The 14,644-nt window shown below is 45.4% G+C and overlaps 1 protein-coding gene across 5 annotated transcripts in view; it reads left to right on the top strand.

Annotated features, from left to right (window-relative positions):
- LOC144822995 (3-galactosyl-N-acetylglucosaminide 4-alpha-L-fucosyltransferase FUT3-like) overlaps nucleotides 1-14,644 on the top strand; it is a 1,018,227-nt gene that overhangs the window by 991,956 nt on the left and 11,627 nt on the right. The gene's annotated exons all lie outside the window — the stretch shown is intronic.

Below are 14,644 nucleotides of genomic sequence, written 5' to 3'. Positions count from 1 at the left end.
ACAGAGCGGTGCGAGGGGTCAAAGGAAGCATGGCGTTTTGAAGCATTTTCCCACTCTCAGCGGCAGGTAGAGTGGCACTACTGAAAATGGTGGCGTTGTCTAGACTCTTATATTACTTCAATACGCTGCCGATCTGGATCCCAGTCTCGGTGTTTAAGATGCTTAGGGCCATGGTAGGGGGATTTCTGTGGAGGAATGGCAGGCGGCGGGTGGCTCTGGCTACGATGATGAGGCCTAGGGGAGAAGGAGGATGGGCGGTGCCCGGATTACGAAGTATATTATTTAGCAGCCCAACTGCAGTGGCTCACGCAGGAGATAGCTCGGGAGTTTAGGGGACCAGATGGCGCAGCAGACCGATGGCTGCCAAGAAATGTTCTCTCATTCGTAGTTCTTGGCCAGTGACTGCGAGTCGACTCATTGACAAATGAGGAGAAAACACTAAGAGCATGTTGGAACAGACAGAAGCGTAGGGGTGGTATTACTCGCCCATACGTACCGGAGATCCCCCTGGGCATGTGCACGGCTTTCCCGCACGGGGGAGAATGGTCTGCGTTAGCAGAGTGGGAAGAATTAGGGCTACAGATGATCGGGGACTTGTATGAGGAGGGAGTCCTCTTGCCTTTCCAGGCACTACAAGAAAGGTATGGGCTGCATGGGGCGACTATTTGCTACATACTGCTCTGGTATCTGCAATTCAGAAATATTGGGGGAAAGGGCTATCGGAACCACAGACATCCATAACATCTCAATATGTTGTAATGGCAGCGAGGGCGGTAAAGGCAGTAACGTGCCTATGCAGGCGAATGGTGGAGGAGGGACTGCAGCCATTGTATCAGTTGCGTGAAAAATTGGGAGGCGGTCTTGGGTAAGGATATACCTGAGACGACCTGGGCCAAAATAGTGGAGAGAGCATGGAAAGGCACGCGGAATGCCAGATTTCCACATATCCATTTTTATCGTATACACAGAGCGTATTTAACCCCAGAGCAGATAGCTAAATACTTTAATGTGGAATCGGCATGCTGCCCCAGGTGCAACACGAAAGCAGCAGACTTCCAGCATATGATGTGGAACTGCCCGCAGCTCGGCACGTATTGGGTGTAGGTGATGGATGTCCTCTGTGGGGTCACGGAAAGGCAGATAGAACCCCACATGGGAGCGTGTATACTGCACTGGTTCCCGCATACAGTGCGAACTGAGATCACAAGCAAGTTCATTGATTTAGGGCTATTACTAGCTAAACCGGAACTAACTAGACAGTGGAAATCCAGGCAGGGCCCCAATGCAGGGCGATGGTGGTCGGAGTTCACAACTTGGGTGACAAGTGAGAGTATGATTAGGCTCCAACAAGCCAGGAGAGCGAATAACGAAAAGGCAATAGAAACTGCGCAGACATGGGAGGCACTGGTGGCCCTGTTGATTCTCCCAGAATCGGATTCAGATATGGATTCCTTGCAGGCCCCTCGGGAAAATGTTGGTGAACATAATAACTGAGCAGGACTGGGGCCAGCGGAAATAGGGGACCATCCCAAATAAAATCGGAGGTCCACACCCCAACACAATAACGACAATTGATTATCCTTGCTTATTTTACTTGGAGCACACCAGTGGGAGTGGTTAGAGGGTGGAGGGAGGGCGGAACGGAGGCATTGGGGGGCACCAAACTTGGGAGCCATTTTGCTATGGGATAGTACCTTGGTACTGATTGGGATAAGGATGGTATCTCAAATGTGGACAATGACAACACTTGTAATGTTTCAAGGACTGAGCTCCCCGTTGAAAATGTGCCTTGCAATTGGGGTTTGTGTGTGTTGTAAACCAATAAAATTGCTTTATAAAAATAAAAAAAATCAAACAGGAGGTATGGAGAAAATATGCTGCGATTAAAACTTGGTATGCACTTTAGCAGAATCGATCTAATACCTTAAATGACGCCTTGTGCCGACCCCAGTAAGTCGATCCAAGCTCAAGTTACGGCAAATTCCTGAAAATGTCATTGAAGGATACCGAGACAAATGAACTTTGGGTGCAGAACCCTTCCTTCCAAGTGTTCCGTTGCATAACAAACTTGGAGGCTAAGCTACAATCATCATTAGAAGACTAATGTACCTTAGCTAAAAGATCCCAGGGCCGGATGGTTCTCCAATCCTATACATCACTCCGACTGGCGGAATACCTCAGTACAACATTCTCGCCCCGCTTGAAACGCAAGCTAATGGCAACCAGATTTGGGGTATTGCCAAGCCTGGCTGATCAACCAGCATGGAAGTATACAGGTGTCAAATCTTGTAGCTTATGTTGTGTAGCATGGCAAGATTTTATCCATCTCATATGTGTTTGCCCCAGCTTAAAATCGAAACGCGTATCGCTCCTAAGAAAGGCTTTTAATGACAGAGGGATCCGAACTTGTAGATCTGCCATCAATATACCTTCAGCTAACCTGTAAAATTATGACATTTCTATTATTTTATGAGAAAAACTATATGGCTGATGGAAACAGGCACTGCCAACACAGTAATGTTTAGGATTTTTATTGCAATTTTTTAAAAAAAGTAAACATTTTCAATGTTACTATTTGTTGAAACTGTAACCCCGACAATAACCTGACTACACAGAATTACGAACACATTTTAATTGGATTCATGATAAGACATCACTTCTGGCTTTTAGGATAAAATAAGTAAAGCCTTTTTTTCTAATATACATTTTAAATAATTTATTTGTTGTTAAACTATTGATACTTTACTTGCATTATGACATTGTTATGGTTTTGATTAACTTAAACAATAACGAATTGCCTTGTTTTGTCGAATATTTCTTATTTTCAACTATTAGTTTCTAAAAACATTAAAGGATTTACACAAAGGACTCCTTGCTGAATTTAGAATGTTATCTAAATGTATAACTTTCTGGGATCCATTATTGTTTTCACACCCATTTCTACCACTAACTGGAAGGAGGTTGAAAGCACAAAAAGTAGCAAACATAGGCTATGTCCCAGTAAAATGCCAAAACTGTGTAGAAAATGTAGATTTTCTGACAAAAGTCTGCCTGTCCCTGAAAGCTGGGAAGATGGTGATTTCAGCACCACAAACCATTTGTTGATACCATTTGCAGGGAAAAACTGATGCTTTCTTCTGCAACACCTTTTCCCCATTTTTAAAAACAAAACAAAATGTAGCTGTATTTTGACTAATTTCTGAGTTTCCTCCAGGGGAATCCACAAACTCTGGGTACCTTTAAATCCCATGACCCCCACTTTCATCCCAGTATCATACGCGGATGATACCCAGCTCCTGTTTCCTTTTAAAACCCTTACCGACGAAGTGAAAACTTCATTCCGCAGTGGCATGAAGGCGGTGGCAAATTGGATGACCTCTAACTGCCTACAGTGCAACGTAGGTAAAACTGAGGTTATGCTCTTTGTTCTGTGGACCCCGGACTGGTGGCCGCAAGACCTGGGCCCGGTCCCTGATCCTAAACTGGTTGTGAAGAATCTAGGAGTGCGCTTGGATTGTGAACTCTCTTTTAAGCAGCATTATTTGTAACACCATTGTGGGTTCCTGCTTCCATGTCATCGGATTGTTGAGAAAGGTCTTTCCCCTGCTACCGGATTTCACCAGGAAAACCTTGGTGCAAGCTCTAATACTTAGTCGTTTTGACTATTGTAATGGCCTTTTGCTATCAGCCAATGAGGGAGTACTGGCCAAACTCCAAATGATTCAAAACACCGCTGCCAGGTTGGTACTAAATGCACCCCCTAGAACACCGTCTAAACCTCTCTTGGATAAATTGCATTGGCTGTCAGTCCGTAACAGGGTAAAATTCAAGACCTGTTGCTTAATACATAAAAGCTTAAACGGACTAGGGCCTTTGCACTGGAGAGATAAATTCATTCCATACAACCCGGTTCGGTCCCTTAGGTCCAGCAACCAGCTTCTCCTGAGAGTGCCTGCTGTAAGAAAGGCCAGACAAGGTGGTAAAGCTTTATCTGTAGTTGGCCCTACTTTATGGAATAAGCTCCCCCTTGAGCTGAGGCAATGTTCAGAACATCTGAGTTTCAGAAAGAAGCTCAAAACTTTCCTTTTTCAGAATTAATCTGCTACCTACTGACCACGTGATCATGCTTCTGGTGTTATGGGCGCAGAGATACTGAAGAACCGGGTTATTTAAGACCCAGCGGTGCCAGGGGACACACCCAAAGTCTCCGGATTCACCTGTCTCAGAGTTACAGAAACGCGGCTACTTCTTGGTGACGTCAAAGATCAGATTTATTGGCTGCAACCAGTAACAGAGGTCCACGAAGTACAATGGCTGTATATTCGTAGGAGACTGCTCGATCTTACAAAGCACGTCAACCCTTTTTATACGAAATATTACGCTTCAGGCAAACATTCCTTATTTACAGTAACCAATCCCATGTGTACAATAAAAGCATTGCATGACAAGCCCACATTTCATCGTCCAGCCCACCATCAATTACCCGGTAAGACCCAACATTCTTCATCAGATGAATCGGCTGGATCCCTAATAAAAACGGGCACCTCCTCATCATAAAACAAGTCATAAAGAACGGAGCAGAGACAGGTGTGTGTAAGATTAGACATAGTTGTGTGCAATAAAGGGTTTATGGTATGCTGTGCTTTGATCCTAATCTCGATCGGACACTGGGAAAGGAACTGGCCGAACAGGTTTGGCTTCGGGCAGTGGAGTCAGCTTGCCCAGGTCACACAGAAGCCAGCTAAAGGTGTACGTGTCCCAAAGACTCGTTCGGCCTTCGTCATCGGCCTATGTGAGGGCAACCACAAAATGGCTGCCGTACACAAAATGGAACCCGAGGGTTCAGAACGGAATCTCTGATTTCACGGTGATCTCGTCACTCGAACACGCCGAAAATACTCGTATATAGTATACTCGTCATTCTCGGTCTGCTGATATCAAAATCGTCATGATTCGACGATGCTTATGACCCGGGTCCAGAATTTACGGAACCACAGACCCTCCTTTTGCCCTTACATAGGCAATAACTCACGCTAATCTGAGTCCAGGTCTATATTCATAAAATCATTGAGATGTTGCTGTAGCATCATCCTATTACTTAGCTCGTCCCTCGATACAGGTTTCCTTATACACGATGTAGCACAAAGGCCACATATAGCAGGAGCACACTGTACAAAAAGACAGAACAGGAAAAGGATGGCTAAGACCATCCCAATGAACATCAGAATCTTCCATCCCCACGTGGATATCAGTTCCCAGAACCATCCCATCAGTGACCAATCTCCTTTATCCACGTGTATAGATTCGGAGATTTTATGCAGTTTGGAAATGGCCTGGTACACTGTCGGAGCGTTGTCTGGAATGAAAACACAGCAACTAGATTGGATCACTTTACATACCCCACCTCGATCTGCAAGTATGACGTCTAGCGCAACCCTGTTCTGAAGAGTCATAAGACGATCCAACTGGAGCTCAGCAGTCAAGTTACTAAGGGCACCGGCAGTTTCCATTACGGTGGACTCAACCACCCTCGTCAATTGCCGTATGTTCCTGCTGTTAACCATAGGTCCCCAAAACGGCAGAAAACCCTTCAGAAAATCTCCCAATTCTTGTCCTGCAGTATCTTCTTTACTGAAGACACCTCTAACTACCCTTGTCTTGTGGTAGTCTGCCGCAGCTGTGTAGGTGGGAGGCAACAGGAACGAGACAAAACATGTGCCCGAGAAATCAGGGGGCAACCATGTGTATGCTCTATCACAACAGATGAAATAGGTACCCTTAGCTGCCAGGAACGAAGGGGAGGTCTGAGATGCAAAGACATAAGTCTCATTGCAGATACTCTTCCCTAGCTGAGCTCTCGGATTCTTGCCATTACCATGCAGACAGTAGTGACCCTGATGGGGTACAACCCAAATCGGGGAGGATCTTTTCGCTCGCTGGTTCTCACTCAGACTAACTCCATATCCGGTTACGTTCCATCCAATGTACGCTAGTGTCTCATCTCTCGGGATAGTCTCATAGAAAGTAGCTCCTCTAATCATGTCTACTATACCCTTAACTAGAGCACTATTCTTCGGATTATCTTTTACAGAACGTAGGGGGTGGACTTCACGAGCATAGATGAACATCGTTCTGTATGCCCACACAGAACCATTATGGCTGAATAGCAGGACTAGATAAGGAATACCTTTATCAGTAGTGTGAGGCATAAGACCACACACCCAACAGTTAGTCGTGTTCACTACTAATTGGTGTTGGTGTAGAAGTTGAACGAAGGAATTATTGACAAACTCTAATCTTCTAACAGACTCATGTTCAGGCAGAGGGCGAAAAGAATGTGAGGAGATAGTAGAAGATGGCATAGGCTGTGCCGTGGGCAAAAACGTCACTTGAAAAGAGAATAAAACATATCCTATTAAAAACATCATTACGCTAAACAACATAAAAAGGCATAATATCAAAAAACGTTTTCTAATCATCATTGTACACATTTTTGTTCTAAAATTCATTTCTTTGGCAGGTCTCTCCATCTCGAAAAACTCCATCCCTAACCTTGCTGCTCGCGGAGGTAGGGTGTTCCGTGCTAAGGAATGCGCCTGTCAGTCCAAGGGAAACGCCCAAGAACCAACCAGAACCGTCGACCTTGTGTCTTCGGCTTGCACTCCAAAGACTTGACGCCGCGACCCTACAGCTGAACCCGGATGGTGGTTCGAAAAACAAAAATCAAAATAGTTTCCCAGATGAGAGAGCTGCACTTTCAACAAATAAAGCAAAGGAAAGGAATTTTTATTTATTTGTCCATAGTTCTCGGCCTCAAATTATAACGGCTTTTCTCTGGTAATGTCTGGTCACGGAGCAAGAGATCAGGCTCCTTTGGAAGTGTTCAATCGAACTGAAGGTGGCACAGCTTCTTGTAGAAGATCGTCGCTTTCACGTTCAGAACTTGTCCCTTTTACACGTGCATCGCTGAAAGGCAGAAAACGAGGCACAGTCCCAGTTTCAGAATCTGCAATTCCCTCCTGGACCCACCGGTCGTACGGTAGAGGCAAAGGGACCCTCCTCCAGTGTACGCCGTGGATCCAGTTCTTTTTTCCTTGCACTCGCACTGCAGTTCTTGTGGACAAAAGCACTAGATATGGGCTGGTCCAGCGGGGCTGATCGTTCTTTTCCGCTGGAAGTTCTTTATTAGAACCCACGAGCCAGGATCGATGACGTGTCCTGGATCTGCAGAAGCCTGAGGTAGAGTATCGTGAACCTGTTGGTGTAAAACACGCAATTTAGCCGTCAAATCATGCAAGTAATCAAGCAGTACAGGGTGTTCAATCTCACTGTATTTTGTCGGCCTCGGCACTCCCCATATGTTTGCCGGGCGACCGAACACGATCTCATATGGACTAAGTCCCACTCGTGAATGCACAGTCATTCTTGTCGATAAAAGTGCTAAAGGCAAAGCATCAGGCCATTTAAGACCAGAGCTCGCTTGTATCTTGGCCAACTTCAATTTGAGGGTGCCATTATAGCACTCTACTAATCCAGCTGATTGGGGTGATTTGCAGCGTGAAATTTTTGCCGAATTCCTAGCCCTTCACATACTCTCTTCATCACTTGACCCACAAATTCACTCCCATTATCACTCCAGACCATTCTCGGCAAACCAAACCTAGGGAAAAACTCTTTGATGAGGGCTTTAGCTGTCGATAAGGCAGTGTTATCTTTCAGGGGATATGCTTCTACCCATCTCGAGAAGGCACAAACAACCACGAGTATGTATTTCAGGTTGTTGCATCTCTCCATGTGAATAAAATCTAGCTGCAAAACCTCGAACGGATACGTCGGAGGAGCAAAATGACCAGCTGGAGTTGGAGTTCCCTTACCAGGATTGTACTTCAGACAAACCATACAATTCTTGACCACATTCTCAGCACACTTAGGAATTCCAGCATTTTGCCATACTGGAGCCAACAACTTACAAATCCCTTTCACACTGATATGAGCCATTCCATGTGCCATCGTAACCACTGCAAGTACGTACGCATCGGGTAACAACCATCGCTGATGTTCTGACAACTCAACCCAACAACCATTCGCATCCAATTTACCCGTGCTCTCTCTCCACACACTCAACTCTTTCTCTGTAGCTTCAGCTTGAATCGACCTTACACTCTCTATCGTGTCCTCGCACATTCCAACATCACCTATCCATCTTGCAGGGCCCGAAACATACATTCGACTCATCACATCCCTCGCCACATCTTTCGCAACTTCGTCTACAAACGCATTACCACGACCAACATCATCGGTAACCTTCTTGTGTGCACTGCATTTCACAATCGCAACTTGTAACGGCAAGGTAAGTGATTCCAGAAGCTCATTCACCAACTGACCATTCTGAATTTTCGTCCCATGAGATGGGAGGAACCCACGTTCCTTCCACAAACGTCCAAAACTATGAGCCACACCAAACGCATACTGGCTGTCTGTATATATGGTCACTTTCTTTCCTTTTGACAACACACATGCTCTCGTAAGTGCAATCAATTCTGCTGCTTGGGCTGAATTATGTGGGATACGTGCAGCTTCAACAATCATATACAAAGTCATAACAGCATATGACGCAATCGTATCACCATTCGGAAGCTTGAAGCATGAACCATCCACCCATAAGGTACCATCACACTTCACAAGAGGAGTGTCCCTAAGATCTATTCTCCCTTTTGTTTCTTCCTCTGTCCTGAGAAAGCAATCATGCTGTTCAACAACATCTGTCTGTACTGAAATCGGCAACAACGTGGCTGGATTCAACGTATTGCATCTCTTTATGTGCACATGACTCGCTAAAAGTGTCAGCTCATAACCTGACAATCGAGCACTAGTTAAGTGCTGTGTTTTGGTCCTGTTCAACAAAGTATCCACTGCATGTGGAACCATCACAACCAGCGTATTATTCATCACCAAACCAGCAGACTGTCGAATAGAGACAGCTGCTGCCGCTGTGGCTCTCAAACAACTCGGCAACGCTCTAGCTACCGGATCCAAAGTCGACGTGAAATATGCACATGGACGCTGCTTGTCCCCAAAAGATTGTGTCAACACTGCCAATGCACAGCCCTCTCTTTCGTGGACATACAACGTAAAGGGCTTACTGTAGTCGGGAGTACCCAACACAGGAGCCGCACACAATGCGTCACGCAACTCGGAAAAACTTTTCTGACAATCTTCAACCACGGGAGGGGATTCGGTGTATCTTTACAGGTCAATGCTACTAGCGGTTTGGCCAGCAGAGAAAAATTTGGTCTCCATTGTCTGCAATATGACGTGATACCCAAGAAAGCACGCACGTCTCTCTGTGTAATCGGCACACTCATGCTCGCAATCGCTTGAATTCTTTCTGGGGTCAACCTTCTTCCCTCCTTCGATAAGAGATGACCTAAGTAGGTCACTTCTTGTCGACAATATTGTAACTTCGAAAGAGACACCTTGTGATGAAAAGCAGACAAATGACGCAATAACGACAAGGTAGCTTTCTTATTTATTTATTTATTTATTTATTTACTGATATTTATAGAGCGCGAACGAATACCCGTAGGCGTCTCGGCGCTAGACTACAGCAATGTCCCTCCCCAATGATTAAAGGCTCATGCAGATTGATATGCCATGTTATTGATTGAATAGCCACGTCTTCAGACTTTTTCGAAACTGCAGGAGTGAAGGACTGGTTTTTATGTGTTGTGGCAGAGTATTCCAGAGCTTAGGAGCCGCGACTAAAAAGCGGCGATCACCCCAGGAGACTGTTCTGGAACGTGGGACCACTAGATGATTAAGGGATGTAGATCGAAGCTGTCTAACCGGGTTATAAGGAATAAGCTGGTCTTTGAGAAAGCGAGGTCCTTGGTCCCGCAGTATTTTATAAACTGTACACAGAGATTTAAACTTCATCCTGTTTTGGATGGTCAACCAGTGGTAAGTTCTCAAGGTATCTGAGATGGGAGCGAATTTAGGTGTTCTGGACAACAGGCGTGCTGCCGCGTTCTGTATAGTCTGCAACTCTTTTGTGACTCGAGCTTGTGCATTAAGAAAGAGTCCATTACAATAGTCTAAGGATGTTAAAACCAAAGAGGTAACCAGGGTCTTGGCGGCCGCGTCTGGCAGAAAAGGAGTGATTTTTCTTATCATTCTGAGTTTATAGTGGGCAGAGGCCGCTACCTTATTTGCATGTGCCATGAAGTTGAGCTGGTCGTCGAAGGTTACTCCCAGGTTCCTGACCTTAGAAGTAGGACATGGAGGGGTACCGAAAGCTGGGGGCCACCAGGTTGCAGACCAGGCCGGGGAGAGAGTTCCAAAAATGACCACCTCCGTTTTATCGGAATTGAGCTTCAGGCAGTTGCCTGCCATCCACTCACCAATGGCGGTCATTCCATTTTGAAAACGCTCTGCCACCTCCTGCCCATCACCCTTGATGGCCAACACCAATTGCGTGTCATCTGCGTATGAGGTTAGGCTCATCCCATATGCTTTGATGACAGTAGCAAGGTCCGACACATAGATGTTAAATAGTGTCAGACTTAGGGATGAGCCTTGAGGAACCCCACACGGTAGCGACAGTTTGGCAGATTGGTATGGTCCCAGTGTGCCCGCCTGTGTTCTGTTGGCCAGGAAGGAGGCTAGCAGATCTCTCGTAGTAAGCTGAACACCCATCCTTCCGACACGGTCGACCAAGATCTTATGGTCGACCGTGTCGAAGGCTGCCGAGAGATCCAGGAGTACCAAAAGTGCTGTTCCTCCTTGGTCATGGATGATTCTGATATCGTCCGCTGCTTTGATAAGGGCGGTTTCCGTACCATGGTACTTACGGAAACCGAACTGAGTATCATCAAGCAGATTATTTCTTTCTATGTGTTCAGATAACTGCTGGTTCATGGCCTTTTCCGTCACTTTAGCTAATAGAGGGAGACTCGCTATAGGCCGGTAATTTTTCAATTCCTCCTTATCTAGATTTGGTTTTTTGAGCAAAGGCTTGATCAGCGTGTTTTTTAAAGAGTCAGGATAAGTCCCAGAGCTCAATATCGTATTGCAGACATGAGTAATAATCGGAATAGTTGTATCCGATACCTTGGAGAATACAGAGGTGGGACAGGGATCCAGAGCTGATCCCGATTTGATAGAACTAACAATGACCTTAATTTGATCAGTGGTTAGGGTTTTAAAACTAGTCATGGTATTTCCCAAGATGATAGGGGGGCGGAAGCACTGCTGATTTTAGATTCTGATGTAAAAGCTTGATATATATTGTTTACCTTGGTGAAGAAGAACTCGGACAGAGCGTCGCAGAGTGATTGTGACAGGGACGGGTTTAGGTCCGGTGTGTTACCAGATAGGGTTTTGGCAATGTCATACAGTTTCTTACTGGAATTTTTAGCTTTTTCTATATGTAGCGAGAAAAAGTGTTTTTTGGCTGCAGTTATCATTATTTTGTATGTGGCGAGTGCTTCTTTATATTTAGTCTTACTTTCAATATCATAAGTTCTACGCCATTGCCTTTCCCTATTCCTAGTTAGTTGCTTTTGGGTTCTTAACTCCTCTGTGTACCACTGAGCAGTCGGTGTACTCCTGTTCCTAGATTGGGATTTGATAGGAACTAGTTGGTTAGTAGCATCACCCAGCCATTCATGGAATTGGCGAGTTGCGGTGTTAAGTTAATTACCTCAGTATCGGCAGCGACTAGCAAATCATCAACGTACTGGAGGAGAGCAGCACCATCAGGTAAGACAATCGTGTCAAGCTGTGTTTTCAAAGCTTGACTGTATATTGATGGACTCTCACAATAGCCTTGAGGAGCGCATTTAAACCGGAAGCTTCGACCTCCTAAAGAGAAGCCGAAAATATCCCTACTCTCCTCGGCAATCGGGATACTGAAGAAAGCATTCTTCAAATCAATCACCGAGAACCAAGTGGCTGAAGCTGGAATCATAGTTAGTAAGGCAGTGATATCAGGAACAACAGGAAACTGTGGCACAACTATCTTATTCACCTCTCTAAGATCAATCACAAACCTGTAAACAGGTGGCTGGGAAGAGTCAGTGCATTTCAAGACAGGCAAAACAGGGCTATTGCAGACATTACCTCTTGTTTCTTCAATTACATCTTTCTCAATTAGATCATGGATAATCGCTAGTAACGCTCTTTCGCCATTACTAGAGATCATATATTGGGGAATACGTGGCATTTTAACGTTTGCTTTTAGCGTCACAACATATGGCGTTATCTCCAAGAGACCCACGTCGTTAGGACCAGTCGCCCAAAGAATATCAGGGAGAGAGGACAATTCCGTCGGAAGTTTATCCTTCGACAAATACATCGGACAAGTCACTTTCTTACCAAGTGTAAGTTGTACTCCCGAGGGAGACCAATACAATGTTGCATACAATCTTTTCAACAGATCCAATCCCAACAAGTTTTCACCACAACCTGTCGTCAGAATAAGGGGTGCTTCAAGTTTGCAAGGTCCAACAGAAAGAGATAAAGGATTAGAAATTGGGTTTCTAACAGGGGCGCCAGAAAAACCTACTGAAACATTCGTCAAGCCAGGCAAAGGTGCGCCAGGGAGTTTAGAGTGCATAATAGAACTCTTCGTAGCACCAGTATCCAACAGAAAAGGCTCTGACACACCTGATGCAATCACCTCAACACAAGGTCCACTCTTATCTACTGGAACTGAAACAGCTCCCTCTCTTTGTCCATGGCTGTCCTAGCAATCATTATCATCCACATCCTCACCTTCGACGTAGTAGTCGTCAGCATAGTACTGAGTCGTCCTACCAGATGCATTATTTTGCTGATTAAAACTATTCATCGAATTTTGTGGAGGAAATGAACGCGCATTCTGGGGAAAACCTCCACGTCCCCTACCTCTAGGTGTATGCTGAACACCTCGACCTCTTGCACCTGAAACACCATTCATACGTTGTAACAAAATAGGGCAACTATACTTGAAATGACCTTCTTCCTTACAATACGAACACTGATTGGGGCCTACCAGAAAACGCTGTTGAGGAGACTCGAACCTTTGCGAATTTCTCCGAAACTGCTGAGGCTGCTGATAATCACGCTGATTACTATGAGGCGGATACGCTTGCTGTAAAAGCACCTTCGTCTTCAACTCTTTAGTTTTCTTGTCTGCTCTATCCTTCTCGTCCTTATCCCTATTCTCGTAGTACTGTGCAGTAGCCAATATCTGTGCTGAAGAGGAAACGGCCCAGGAACTCTCTGAATCCTTCAATTTCTTACATAATTCAGGAAGTAAATTATGCACAAATTTGTCAACGAACAAGCGTTGACCACCCTCGGTACTCATGTCTTGACCACTATGGTCGATGAACGTCTCTTCAAACCTAGTGAAGAAATCAGATACGGTTTCCTATTTCTTTTGCTTACACGCAGACAATTTGTCCCAGTTTACTCGCATAGCAGGCATCAACGTTTTCATGTAGGTAGCAATCTTACCAGGAAGTTCCGCGACTAAAGGCTCGGGTTTAGCACCAACAACTTGTCGGTCATCTGCAGCAGCGATATTAACCCATGAATCACCTAACTCTTGCGCATGATCCGTATGACGAATCAAACCCCATAAAGGCTGCGGGACCACATTTCCAAACAACATGTCTATATCAGCTAGAATCATAATACATGAGTCTGCAGTTTGTGATAACTCTTTATAATACCCTGCACGATTTTTATGGGGGTCAGGCAAAGTCTGTTTAAGAGCCAAAACTTCTGCATGTTTCCACGGAACATGTACCCAGACACGTTGAAATGAGCCGGTACGGCGTCAATGTTGTTAGGGGCATCGGCCGCAACGGCATCCTTCCATACCGGAGGAACTTCTCTCATTGGGTATTGTCGCACCTTTCTCCTAGCAGCGGGATCAGGTTCAAACGACGGTTGAGAAGGAGACTCGCTCCTAAATGACAACAACGTTGCAACTGCTTTCTCAACATCGAAACCCACAATCGTACCTTTCGCAAACTCAGACTGTATTTGGAACAACTCAGACGGAGTCTGTCCCACATCATCATTTTCCCATTCTTCACGAAGGAAGGTACACACCTTATCAAAAACATATCTCTGTTTCGGTGCTTCCCATTGATGGAAGAGATCCATAACAGATTCTACATCGTATCTTAATGGACGAGTAACCCATTTACGTGCCAAACGATCCAATATTTCTCTCTCTCTCGAGAATCAGGCAGTTGGCTACGCAACTGTTTACGCTCAGAAACAGGGGTCGTAGCAAGCGACCCAAAGAGAGGAGACAAGAGACTAGTAACTGTGTTAGTCATTCTCTGTCGAACAGAAGGAGAGGTCGACAGGTCAGGAGATAAAGTGGACTGAGAAAAGGTCAACGCAGGAGCAGTAGCAGAAAAGGTAGCAGGAACAGATGAAAAAGTTGCAGTAATTAAAGGCGGAGCAGGGGGCAAAGTCAGTGGCCCTTGAGGAGGCTGGACCAGAGGAGTAAGGGCCAACTGAGGGGGAGCTGGCGGCTGTGGAATAACAGGAAGCTGCACAACGGGAGGTTGCACAACTAAAGGTTGCGGAGGTGCTGTAGCACTCTGCGCATAAGGGGGTGGCAAACTCAACAAATGCGACA

The sequence above is a fragment of the Lissotriton helveticus genome, chromosome 3_1 (assembly GCF_964261635.1).
Source record: "Lissotriton helveticus chromosome 3_1, aLisHel1.1, whole genome shotgun sequence".
NCBI lineage: Eukaryota > Metazoa > Chordata > Amphibia > Caudata > Salamandridae > Lissotriton > Lissotriton helveticus.
This window is presented reverse-complemented; position numbering and strand designations above follow the sequence as displayed.